The sequence below is a fragment of the Schistocerca americana genome, chromosome 6 (assembly GCF_021461395.2).
Source record: "Schistocerca americana isolate TAMUIC-IGC-003095 chromosome 6, iqSchAmer2.1, whole genome shotgun sequence".
NCBI classification, from domain to species: Eukaryota; Metazoa; Arthropoda; class Insecta; order Orthoptera; family Acrididae; genus Schistocerca; species Schistocerca americana.
Genome location: NC_060124.1, coordinates 288,262,080 through 288,275,163, shown reverse-complemented (window position 1 = coordinate 288,275,163; position 13,084 = coordinate 288,262,080). Strand labels below are relative to the sequence as shown.

At 56.7% G+C, this 13,084-nt stretch overlaps 2 non-coding genes and 1 pseudogene across 2 annotated transcripts; all 3 read left to right on the top strand.

Annotated features, from left to right (window-relative positions):
• Positions 1–7,755: 7,755 nt before the first annotated feature.
• Positions 7,756–9,665, top strand: LOC124620980. The gene has a single exon (XR_006980476.1). It is a non-coding gene; the product is annotated as a small subunit ribosomal RNA (ribosomal RNA).
• A 352-nt stretch (positions 9,666–10,017) lies between these two features.
• LOC124620653 lies at positions 10,018–10,172 on the top strand. The gene has a single exon (XR_006980209.1). It is a non-coding gene; the product is annotated as a 5.8S ribosomal RNA (ribosomal RNA).
• A 188-nt stretch (positions 10,173–10,360) lies between these two features.
• The window catches only part of LOC124621096, a 4,758-nt pseudogene continuing 2,034 nt past the window's right edge, over positions 10,361–13,084 (top strand).

Here is a 13,084-nt window from a genome sequence, read left to right as displayed (position 1 = left end):
CGGTCGGCTCCCCAGCGGGTGTGGCTCAAACACCGGAGTGCATTGAGATGCCGCCAACACGTCTGTTTGAGCTGCCGGATATGAGGCAGCCAAGTCAACCGGGCATCGAAAACCACCCCCAAAAACCTGTGGGTCTCCACCACAGCAAGGAGTTCGTCGGCAAGATAAAGCCGCGGCTCAGGATGGACTGTTCGGCGCCGGCAGAAATGCATAACGCAGGTCTTGGCTGCCGAAAACTGAAAGCCATGCGCTACAGCCCAAGACTGCGCCTTACGGATAGCGCCCTGTAGCTGACGTTCAACAGCTGCAATGCCAGTAGAGCTGTAATAAAGGCAGAAGTCGTCAGCATACAGGGAAGCGGAGACAGAATTTCCCACGGCCGCAGCAAGCCCGTTAATGGCTATTAAAAACAGACAGACACTTAAAACAGAGCCCTGTGGCACACCGTTCTCCTGGACGTGGGAGGAACTATACGAGGCCGCGACTTGCACGCGGAAGGTACGACACAACAGAAAATTGCGGATAAAAATCGGCAGAGGACCCCGAAGACCCCATCCATGAAGCGTAGAAAGAATGTGATGACGCCATGTCGTATCGTACGCCTTCCGCATGTCGAAAAAGACAGCGACCAGGTGCTGACGGCGGGCAAAGGCAGTACGGATGGCAGTCTCCAGGCTCACCAGATTGTCGGTGGCGGAGCGGCCTTTACGGAACCCACCCTGAGACGGAGCCAGAAGGCCCCGAGACTCCAGTACCCAATGCAAGCGCCGGCTCACCATCCGTTCGAGAAGCTTGCACATAACGTTGGTGAGGCTAATGGGACGGTAGCTGTCCACCTCCAGAGGGGTCTTTCCAGGTTTCAAAACGGGGATGACAATGCCTTCCCGCCATTGCGACGGAAACTCCCCCTCGACCCAAAGACGGTTGTAAAGATCGAGAAGGCGCCGCTGGCAGTCCACTGAAAGATGTTTCAGCATTTGACAGTGGATGCCATCTGGCCCAGGAGCGGTATCAGGGCAAGCAGCGAGGGCACTGCGAAATTCCCACTCACTGAATGGAGCATTGTAAGATTCTGGGTGGTTGGTGCGAAACGAAAGGCTCCGACGTTCCATCCGCTCTTTAATGGAGCGGAAGGCCTGGGGGTAATTCGCAGAAGCGGAACTCAAAGCAAAATGCTCTGCTAAGCGATTTGCAATGACGTCGGAGTCAGTACAAACTGCTCCATTCAGTGAGAGCGCAGGGACGCTGACAGGTGGCCGATAGCCGTAGACGCGTCGAATCTTGGCCCAGACCTGCGATGGAGAGACATGGAGGCCAATTGTGGACACATACCGCTCCCAGCACTCCTTCTTGCCTTGGCGGATAAGGAGGCGGGCCCGCGCACGCAGCCGTTTGAAGGCGATAAGGTGGTCGAGGGAGGGGTGTCGCTTGTGACGCTGGAGCGCCCGCCGGCGATCTTTAATCGCTTCAGCGATCTCAGGCGACCACCAAGGCACAGCCTTCCGCCGAGGGGACCCACAGGAATGGGGAATGGCAGATTCGGCGGCAGTAACGATGCCGGTGGTGACCAATTGAACCACCGCATCAATGTCAGCGGTAGAGAGAGGCTCAAAAGCGGCAGTGGAGGAGAACAAGTCCCAGTCAGCCTTATTCATAGCCCATCTGCTAGGGCGCCCAGAAGAGTGGCGCTGTGGTAGTGACAAAAAGATCGGAAAATGGTCACTACCACACAGGTCGTCATGCACACTCCATTGGACAGACGGTAAGAGGCTATGGCTACAGATGGAAAGGTCAATGGCGGAGTAGGTGCCATGCGCCACACTGAAGTGTGTGAAGGCACCATCATTTAACAGCGAGAGATCGAGCTGCGACAATAAATGCTCAACGATGGCGCCTCGACCTGTTGCCACTGACCCACCCCACAGGGGGTTATGAGCGTTGAAGTCGCCCAATAGCAAGAAAGGTGGCGGCAATTGGGCGACCAGTGCAGCCAGGACATGCTGCGAGACATCACCATCCGGTGGAATGTAAAGACTGCAGACGGTAACAGCCTGTGGCGTCCACACGCGTACAGCGACAGCCTCTAGAGGCGTCTGGAGAGGGACAGACTCGCTGTGCAGAGTGTGAAGGACATATATGCAGACGCCACCAGACACCCTTTCATAAGCTGCTCGGTTCTTATAATAACCCCGATAGCCACGGAGGGCGGGGGTTCGCATTGCTGGAAACCAAGTTTCCTGCAGAGCAATGCAAAGGAAAGGATGACGGCTGATAAGTTGGCGGAGCTCAGCTAGATGGTGGAAGAAACCGCTGCAGTTCCACTGGAGGATGGTGTTGTCCATGGCTGGGAAAGGCGTGACGGGACTGGGAAGGCAGATTACGCCACTGGGGCACCTGCTGCCTCCGATGGAGCATCCGTGCAAATGCCATCCATTGCGTCCGCGGGACCGGCAAGAGCGAGGTCCTCAGCGGACGCCAGAATCTCCACCTCGTCCTCAGAGGCAGAGCTTGTAGGGAGCGGCGGGATCGGTGCCACCGCATTACCGTTGGTCTTGGGGACTTTCTTCCTTTTCTGCTTATCACGCTGTGCCTTCGGCTCTTCAGGCTGCATGGGCTTCACTGGGTCAGTCTCTGGGACAGACGACGACCGCGAGGCCCGACGACCAGGGACTGGCGGTTGTTTCAACCACTTGCGGGCGTCCGCCTTGCCACTGGTCGGAACTTGCGAAGGGAGGTCCCCAAGGGATCCCTTCCTGGCGAGAGCAGCCGAAGAAGTCTTACGCTTCTCCGGCTGGGAAGGGGGAGCTGATGTCCCCGAAGGTTGGGAGGGTGTTGCTCCTGAAGAAGAGGGAGCAGGAGCAACAGGGTGTGAAGTGCCCCCCACAAGCAAGGGGGCCGGTGGATGCTGACCGATCTTAGGGCCGATTCGTGATGACGGGAGAACCGTCGTTGCAGCAGCGGCGTAGGTCGACGGCATTGCCACAGGATGGAGCCTCTCATATTTCCGTCTAGCCTCGGGGTAGGTCAGCCGGTCCAAGGTCTTATATTCCATTATCTTCCGTTCTTTCTGCAATATCCTACAGTCCGGCGAGCAGGGGGAATGGTGTTCTCCGCAGTTAACACAGATAGGAGGCGGGGCACATGGAGTATCGGGATGCGAAGGACGTCCGCAATCCCGACACGTCATGCTGGAAGTACAGCGAGATGACATGTGCCCGAACTTCCAGCATTTAAAACACCGCATCGGAGGAGGGATATATGGTTTCACATCACAACGATAAACCATCACCTTAACCTTTTCGGGTAAGACATCACCCTCAAAGGCCAAGATGAAGGCACCGGTGGCGACCTGATTATCCCTCGGACCCCGATGGACGCGCCGGACGAAGTGAACACCTCGTCGTTCGAGGTTGGCGCGTAATTCATCGTCGGACTGCAGAAGAAGATCCCGGTGGAATATAATACCCTGGACCATGTTCAGACTCTTATGCGGCGTGATGCTAACGGAAACATCCCCCAACTTGTCACAATTGAGCAACCTCCGTGACTGGGCAGAGGATGCCGTTTTTATCAACACCGATCCAGACCGCATCTTGGACAAGCCCTCCACCTCCCCGAACTTGTCCTCTAAATGCTCTACAAAGAACTGCGGCTTCACGGATAGAAAAGATTCCCCATCAGCTCTGGTACAGACAAGATATCTGGGCGAATACGTCTCAGTGTCACGCAATGCCTGTCGTTCCTCCCATGGTGTGGCGAGGGAGGGGAACGATTTGGGGTCATAAACATTACCTTTAAAATGGGCTCTCGAACGCTTAGAGACTGCTGACGGCTGGCCGCCAGCGACAGATGATGTACCACGCTTCATTGCGGGTCATCCGCCCTGATGCCACCTACTCCGACCAAGGGCCCTCCCCACGGGCGCCACCCAGCCACAGCAAAGACCACCTGGCAGGATGGCCATTGCCGGGAGTCCTGATGCCCCAGGGAGATGGGCATCTACTCCTTGGCATACGTGGGGAGTGAACGGCGCAGGCATCAGTAGAGCGATCCCTGTGTTGTCAGGGGGCTACAACCAAGAGGGTACATGGCGACCCCACCACAACGGACTGGCTACCGTGCTGGATCTTAGGTGCAAAAATGGCCAAGGTCGTCGTCACAGTTAAAAGAAACACTGCAGAGTGCAGCGTGGTAATCGCCCAAGAGATCGAAAACGAGCGGGACACCATTGCAACGACGAGGAAGACGGCTATAGGTCGAAATGCACGAAGGATACAGTGCACCATGTAAGGTGCCCTTCCCCAATTGGCTCGCTCTTCGGAATAATTTAGATAGATGGAGGTCAAACCCGAGAGGGGACCATCACATAAGGCCGAAACGTTTGAGACTCCTTTTAGTCGCCTCTTACGACAGGCAGGAATACCGCGGGCCTATTCTTACCCCCGAACCCGCAGGGGGGAGAATGGCAGGAATGAAAGAAACAGGTCTGCCACAAGCATGGAATCAGAGCGCCGCCTGTCATGAGCCAAAGGTGCACCCTGACGTGGCAAATCAGATGATGCCGCAGGCATCCACTTACTATAATCACAATCAACAAACCGGCCGCCGCCCCCTCCCCAAAACACCGTTCCTGGCAACAATGTGTACCTTAACCTAACCCATATTGTGCCTTAACCTAACCCATATTGTGCCTTAACCTAACCCATATTGTGCCTTAACCTAACCCATATTGTGCCTTAACCTAACCCATATTGCGCCTTAACCTAACCCATATTGCGCCTTAACCTAACCCATATTGCGCCTTAACCTAACCCATATTGCGCCTTAACCTAACCCATATTGCGCCTTAACCTAACCCATATTGCGCCTTAACCTAACCCATATTGCGCCTTAACCTAACCCATATTGCGCCTTAACCTAACCCATGTTGTGCCTTAACCTAACCCATGTTGTGCCTTAACCTAACCCATGTTGTGCCTTAACCTAACCCATGTTGTGCCTTAACCTAACCCATGTTGCGCCTTAACCTAACCCATGTTGCGCCTTAACCTAACCCATGTTGCGCCTTAACCTAACCCATGTTGTGCCTTAACCTAACCCATGTTGCGCCTTAACCTAACCCATGTTGCGCCTTAACCTAACCCATGTTGCGCCTTAACCTAACCCATGTTGCGCCTTAACCTAACCCATGTTGCGCCTTAACCTAACCCATATTGTGCCTTAACCTAACCCATATTGTGCCTTAACCTAACCCATATTGTGCCTTAACCTAACCCATATTGTGCCTTAACCTAACCCATATTGTGCCTTAACCTAACCCATATTGTGCCTTAACCTAACCCATATTGTACCTTAACCTAACCCATATTGTGCCTTAACCTAACCCATATTGTACCTTAACCTAACCCATATTGTACCTTAACCTAACCCATATTGTGCCTTAACCTAGCCCATATTGCGCCTTAACCTAACCTATATTGCGCCTTAACCTAACCTATATTGCGCCTTAACCTAACCCACGTTGCGCCTTAACCTAACCCACGTTGCGCCTTAACCTAACCCACGTTGCGCCTTAACCTAACCCACGTTGCGCCTTAACCTAACCCACGTTGCGCCTTAACCTAACCCACGTTGCGCCTTAACCTAACCCACGTTGCGCCTTAACCTAACCCACGTTGCGCCTTAACCTACCCCACGTTGCGCCTTAACCCAACACACGTTGCGCCTTAACCCAACACACGTTGCGCCTTAACCCAACACACGTTGCGCCTTAACCCAACACACGTTGCGCCTTAACCCAACACACGTTGGGCCTTAACCCAACACACGTTGGGCCTTAACCCAACACACGTTGGGCCTTAACCCAACACACGTTGGGCCTTAACCCAACACACGTTGGGCCTTAACCCAACACACGTTGGGCCTTAACCCAACACACGTTGGGCCTTAACCCAACACACGTTGGGCCTTAACCCAACACACGTTGGGCCTTAACCCAACACACGTTGGGCCTTAACCCAACACACGTTGGGCCTTAACCCAACACACGTTGGGCCTTAACCTGCTCTGTAATTGTCATACGACGCGTTAAATTAGTGTAGTGTTGCCTAACTGCAACCCCCGCAATATAGTTTGCTACTCGCACTGCCTGGTCCCCAGTGTATCGCTTCATGTTAAACACCTTGCAGCGATACACTGTAATGTGGATGGCAGCAGGACGTACATGCTCAATGCCCTTCGCAGTTGTTCATTGGCATTCGCATGGCGAAGCACTTAGCCTACGCTGTGGTACGGCCTGTGTCAACTGTCCGCTGATGTTGTACGTCCAAATCACACACTGTACTGCACATTGGTCCTCATGTACTGAATGATACATCGTGGTACATGTGACCGTACAACGACTGCGCCAACAACGGCGAACCATGCGGTCCAACTGTTGTGCACTCAGCTACGTGTCGTCTCCCTATAAGAGCCGGATTGCAGTGTGGTATGCCCTGGATGGCGATCAGCATGAGCCGTCTGTTGATGTAGTGGCGCGTGTTGTCAGACGTAGTCGTCTCTTCTCACACACCGTGACAGCATGGTGCACTGCGTTCCACATCTGCGACATGCGACAGAGGCCGGTTGACAGTCGTTCGCGCAATGGACATCGCATACGTACGGGGGCCACCTTCCACGTGTTCGCGAAGCGTGCACATGTTGTTGCGTGTATGTGGGCAGACATAGTGTGTCGTGACACCTGACACAGGCATGCAACAATCGTTGAATTTGCAAATGGCGATGGACGTCTACGTTTGCTGGTGACGTTACGCAAATGAACAACTGGTAAACCGTTGTGGTGCGGTTGTTCCCGCTAGAGGTAAATCAGTGATGGCGACGATCGGTTGAGCTACCAACCGGTTGTTTCAGCGATACCCACCATGCCCACGAACGTGAATGGCATCTGGGTGTGAAGCGATACGCGGCGGTGGCTGGGTGGGACCGGCCCCGGCCGGTGAGGGGGGGCCTCCCGGCGTGCTGGCCGCGCGGTGCGTGTGCGCACGCGCTACAGCCGGCTGGTGGGGGCGGCCAGTGGCAGGCGCGCCGGCCGACGGAGGCGGCAGGCGGCGCAGCTGCGCGCCGGCGCACCCTGCACGCGGCGCCGTGCGGCCAAAGTAGGTCCTCGCGATCACGGTGCGAAGCGCGGTGGACATCTGCAGTGTGCTGGTCCGATTGAGGACTGTGCGCGCTGAGGATGCGCCGCCGCCCGGCGCTCGGCGCCGCGACGCCGTCTGCTGCTCGGTCGCCTCTGCGGTTCTCGCAGGTGGTTTGTATCGCAGCTGTGCGGACGTGTTGGCGCGTGCGCTGTGCTGGGAGAGTTCGCTTCGGCACCCAAGTGGGGCTTTTGTCCTTCTGTGGCGCTGGCGTTGGAGCTGCCGGTCACCGTAGGTGGCGCGTGTTGTCTCCCGCCGGCAATGCCACGACAGCACGCTCCCGGGCCTCTGTCGGCAGCGGCAAGCTCAGTTGGGAGCACGGGTGGTTGCACCTAAAGCGTCTACTCGCCAAACTCCGGGCGATTGCGCCTCTCTCGAACCCGACCAAGTACTTAGGACGGCGCTGCGCGCCGCCGGGACCTGAGAGGGTTTCGAGGTGTATTGTGCAGGGGAGCTCAGCCTCCTCCTGTTTGCAGAATAATCGAGCGGACGCTTGCGTGTTCGCGCGGGCCCCCGGGACACACTCCCGGGCGGCCGGCTGCTCAGCTCTAGTTGACGCAGCTCCCTGGTTGATCCTGCCAGTAGTCATATGCTTGTCTCAAAGATTAAGCCATGCATGTCTCAGTACAAGCCGCATTAAGGTGAAACCGCGAATGGCTCATTAAATCAGTTATGGTTCCTTAGATCGTACCCACGTTACTTGGATAACTGTGGTAATTCTAGAGCTAATACATGCAAACAGAGTCCCGACCAGAGATGGAAGGGACGCTTTTATTAGATCAAAACCAATCGGTCGGCTCGTCCGGTCCGTTTGCCTTGGTGACTCTGAATAACTTTGGGCTGATCGCACGGTCCTCGTACCGGCGACGCATCTTTCAAATGTCTGCCTTATCAACTGTCGATGGTAGGTTCTGCGCCTACCATGGTTGTAACGGGTAACGGGGAATCAGGGTTCGATTCCGGAGAGGGAGCCTGAGAAACGGCTACCACATCCAAGGAAGGCAGCAGGCGCGCAAATTACCCACTCCCGGCACGGGGAGGTAGTGACGAAAAATAACGATACGGGACTCATCCGAGGCCCCGTAATCGGAATGAGTACACTTTAAATCCTTTAACGAGTATCTATTGGAGGGCAAGTCTGGTGCCAGCAGCCGCGGTAATTCCAGCTCCAATAGCGTATATTAAAGTTGTTGCGGTTAAAAAGCTCGTAGTTGGATTTGTGTCCCACGCTGTTGGTTCACCGCCCGTCGGTGTTTAACTGGCATGTATCGTGGGACGTCCTGCCGGTGGGGCGAGCCGAAGGCGTGCGACGCGCCTCGTGCGTGCTCGTGCGTCCCGAGGCGGACCCCGTTGCAATCCTACCAGGGTGCTCTTGAGTGAGTGTCTCGGTGGGCCGGCACGTTTACTTTGAACAAATTAGAGTGCTTAAAGCAGGCAAGCCCGCCTGAATACTGTGTGCATGGAATAATGGAATAGGACCTCGGTTCTATTTTGTTGGTTTTCGGAACCCGAGGTAATGATTAATAGGGACAGGCGGGGGCATTCGTATTGCGACGTTAGAGGTGAAATTCTTGGATCGTCGCAAGACGAACAGAAGCGAAAGCATTTGCCAAGTATGTTTTCATTAATCAAGAACGAAAGTTAGAGGTTCGAAGGCGATCAGATACCGCCCTAGTTCTAACCATAAACGATGCCAGCCAGCGATCCGCCGCAGTTCCTCCGATGACTCGGCGGGCAGCCTCCGGGAAACCAAAGCTTTTGGGTTCCGGGGGAAGTATGGTTGCAAAGCTGAAACTTAAAGGAATTGACGGAAGGGCACCACCAGGAGTGGAGCCTGCGGCTTAATTTGACTCAACACGGGAAACCTCACCAGGCCCGGACACCGGAAGGATTGACAGATTGATAGCTCTTTCTTGATTCGGTGGGTGGTGGTGCATGGCCGTTCTTAGTTGGTGGAGCGATTTGTCTGGTTAATTCCGATAACGAACGAGACTCTAGCCTGCTAACTAGTCGCGTGACATCCTTCGTGCTGTCAGCGATTACTTTTCTTCTTAGAGGGACAGGCGGCTTCTAGCCGCACGAGATTGAGCAATAACAGGTCTGTGATGCCCTTAGATGTTCTGGGCCGCACGCGCGCTACACTGAAGGAATCAGCGTGTCTTCCTAGGCCGAAAGGTCGGGGTAACCCGCTGAACCTCCTTCGTGCTAGGGATTGGGGCTTGCAATTGTTCCCCATGAACGAGGAATTCCCAGTAAGCGCGAGTCATAAGCTCGCGTTGATTACGTCCCTGCCCTTTGTACACACCGCCCGTCGCTACTACCGATTGAATGATTTAGTGAGGTCTTCGGACTGGTACGCGGCATTGACTCTGTCGTTGCCGATGCTACCGGAAAGATGACCAAACTTGATCATTTAGAGGAAGTAAAAGTCGTAACAAGGTTTCCGTAGGTGAACCTGCGGAAGGATCATTACCGACTAGACTGCATGTCTTTCGATGTGCGTGTCGTGTCGCGCAACACGCTACCTGTACGGCTCGCAGTAGCCGTGCGCCGCGTGCGGAACCACGCGTGCTTCTCAAAACTAACGCCAATGTTGTGTAATACGAGCGCTGAAGCGCTGGAGCGGCTGGCCTGCGGCACCTGGCGCCTGGCGCCGGTTTTGAATGACTTTCGCCCGACTGCCTGTCCGCTCCGGTGTGGAGCCGTACGACGCCCATCGGCCGTGAGGCCGTTGGACACAGAACGCTTGAACAGGGGCCGCCACACGCCTACGTCCCGCCTATGCAACTGTCTTGAAAGAGACAGTGGAAACTAAGAAAAAGATCACCCAGGACGGTGGATCACTCGGCTCGTGGGTCGATGAAGAACGCAGCAAATTGCGCGTCGACATGTGAACTGCAGGACACATGAACATCGACGTTTCGAACGCACATTGCGGTCCATGGATTCCGTTCCCGGGCCACGTCTGGCTGAGGGTCGGCTACGTATACTGAAGCGCGCGGCGTTTGCCCCGCTTCGCAGACCTGGGAGCGTCGCGGCCGCCTGTGGGGCCGGCCGCGCCTCCTTAAACGTGCGATGCGCGCCCGTCGCCTGGCGGTTCGCATACCGGTACTTAATCGGTAGCGTGCACAGCCGGCTGGCGGTGTGGCGTGCGACACCTCGTACAACGACCTCAGAGCAGGCGAGACTACCCGCTGAATTTAAGCATATTACTAAGCGGAGGAAAAGAAACTAACAAGGATTCCCCCAGTAGCGGCGAGCGAACAGGGAAGAGTCCAGCACCGAACCCCGCAGGCTGCCGCCTGTCGTGGCATGTGGTGTTTGGGAGGGTCCACTACCCCGACGCCTCGCGCCGAGCCCAAGTCCAACTTGAATGAGGCCACGGCCCGTAGAGGGTGCCAGGCCCGTAGCGGCCGGTGCGAGCGTCGGCGGGACCTCTCCTTCGAGTCGGGTTGCTTGAGAGTGCAGCTCCAAGTGGGTGGTAAACTCCATCTGAGACTAAATATGACCACGAGACCGATAGCGAACAAGTACCGTGAGGGAAAGTTGAAAAGAACTTTGAAGAGAGAGTTCAAAAGTACGTGAAACCGTTCTGGGGTAAACGTGAGAAGTCCGAAAGGTCGAACGGGTGAGATTCACGCCCATCCGGCCACTGGCCTCCGCCCTCGGCAGATGGGGCCGGCCGCCCGCGCGGAGCAATCCGCGGCGGGGTCGTGTCCGGTTGCCTTTCCACTCGCCGCGGGGTGGGGCCGTTCCGGTGTGCGGTGGGCCGCACTTCTCCCCTAGTAGGACGTCGCGACCCGCTGGGTGCCGGCCTACGGCCCGGGTGCGCAGCCTGTCCTTCCGCGGGCCTCGGTTCGCGTCTGTTGGGCAGAGCCCCGGTGTCCTGGCTGGCTGCCCGGCGGTATATCTGGAGGAGTCGATTCGCCCCTTTGGGCGCTCGGGCTCCCGGCAAGCGCGCGCGGTTCTTCCCGGATGACGGACCTACCTGGCCCGGCCCCGGACCCGCGCCGCTGTTGGCTCGGGATGCTCTCGGGCGGAATAATCGCTCCCGTCAGCGGCGCTTCAGCTTTGGACAATTTCACGACCCGTCTTGAAACACGGACCAAGGAGTCTAACATGTGCGCGAGTCATTGGGCTGTACGAAACCTAAAGGCGTAATGAAAGTGAAGGTCTCGCCTTGCGCGGGCCGAGGGAGGATGGGGCTTCCCCGCCCTTCACGGGGCGGCTGCCTCCGCACTCCCGGGGCGTCTCGTCCTCATTGCGAGGTGAGGCGCACCTAGAGCGTACACGTTGGGACCCGAAAGATGGTGAACTACGCCTGGCCAGGACGAAGTCAGGGGAAACCCTGATGGAGGTCCGTAGCGATTCTGACGTGCAAATCGATCGTCGGAGCTGGGTATAGGGGCGAAAGACTAATCGAACCATCTAGTAGCTGGTTCCCTCCGAAGTTTCCCTCAGGATAGCTGGTGCTCGTACGAGTCTCATCCGGTAAAGCGAATGATTAGAGGCCTTGGGGCCGAAACGACCTCAACCTATTCTCAAACTTTAAATGGGTGAGATCTCCGGCTTGCTTGATATGCTGAAGCCGCGAGCAAACGACTCGGATCGGAGTGCCAAGTGGGCCACTTTTGGTAAGCAGAACTGGCGCTGTGGGATGAACCAAACGCCGAGTTAAGGCGCCCGAATCGACGCTCATGGGAAACCATGAAAGGCGTTGGTTGCTTAAGACAGCAGGACGGTGGCCATGGAAGTCGGAATCCGCTAAGGAGTGTGTAACAACTCACCTGCCGAAGCAACTAGCCCTGAAAATGGATGGCGCTGAAGCGTCGTGCCTATACTCGGCCGTCAGTCTGGCAGTCATGGCCGGTCCTTGCGGCCGGCCGCGAAGCCCTGACGAGTAGGAGGGTCGCGGCGGTGGGCGCAGAAGGGTCTGGGCGTGAGCCTGCCTGGAGCCGCCGTCGGTGCAGATCTTGGTGGTAGTAGCAAATACTCCAGCGAGGCCCTGGAGGGCTGACGCGGAGAAGGGTTTCGTGTGAACAGCCGTTGCACACGAGTCAGTCGATCCTAAGCCCTAGGAGAAATCCGATGTTGATGGGGGCCGTCATAGCATGATGCACTTTGTGCTGGCCCCCGTTGGGCGAAAGGGAATCCGGTTCCTATTCCGGAACCCGGCAGCGGAACCGATACAAGTCGGGCCCCTCTTTTAGAGATGCTCGTCGGGGTAACCCAAAAGGACCCGGAGACGCCGTCGGGAGATCGGGGAAGAGTTTTCTTTTCTGCATGAGCGTTCGAGTTCCCTGGAATCCTCTAGCAGGGAGATAGGGTTTGGAACGCGAAGAGCACCGCAGTTGCGGCGGTGTCCCGATCTTCCCCTCGGACCTTGAAAATCCGGGAGAGGGCCACGTGGAGGTGTCGCGCCGGTTCGTACCCATATCCGCAGCAGGTCTCCAAGGTGAAGAGCCTCTAGTCGATAGAATAATGTAGGTAAGGGAAGTCGGCAAATTGGATCCGTAACTTCGGGATAAGGATTGGCTCTGAGGATCGGGGCGTGTCGGGCTTGGTCGGGAAGTGGGTCAGCGCTAACGTGCCGGGCCTGGGCGAGGTGAGTGCCGTAGGGGTGCCGGTAAGTGCGGGCGTTTAGCGCGGGCGTGGTCTGCTCTCGCCGTTGGTTGGCCTCGTGCTGGCCGGCGGTGCAGGATGCGCGCGCCTGCGCGGCGTTCGCGCCCCAGTGCTTCAACCTGCATGCAGGATCCGAGCTCGGTCCCGTGCCTTGGCCTCCCACGGATCTTCCTTGCTGCGAGGCCGCGTCCGCCTTAGCGTGCTCCTCCGGGGGCGCGCGGGTGCGCGGATTCTCTTCGGCCGCCATTCAACGATCAACTCAGAACTGG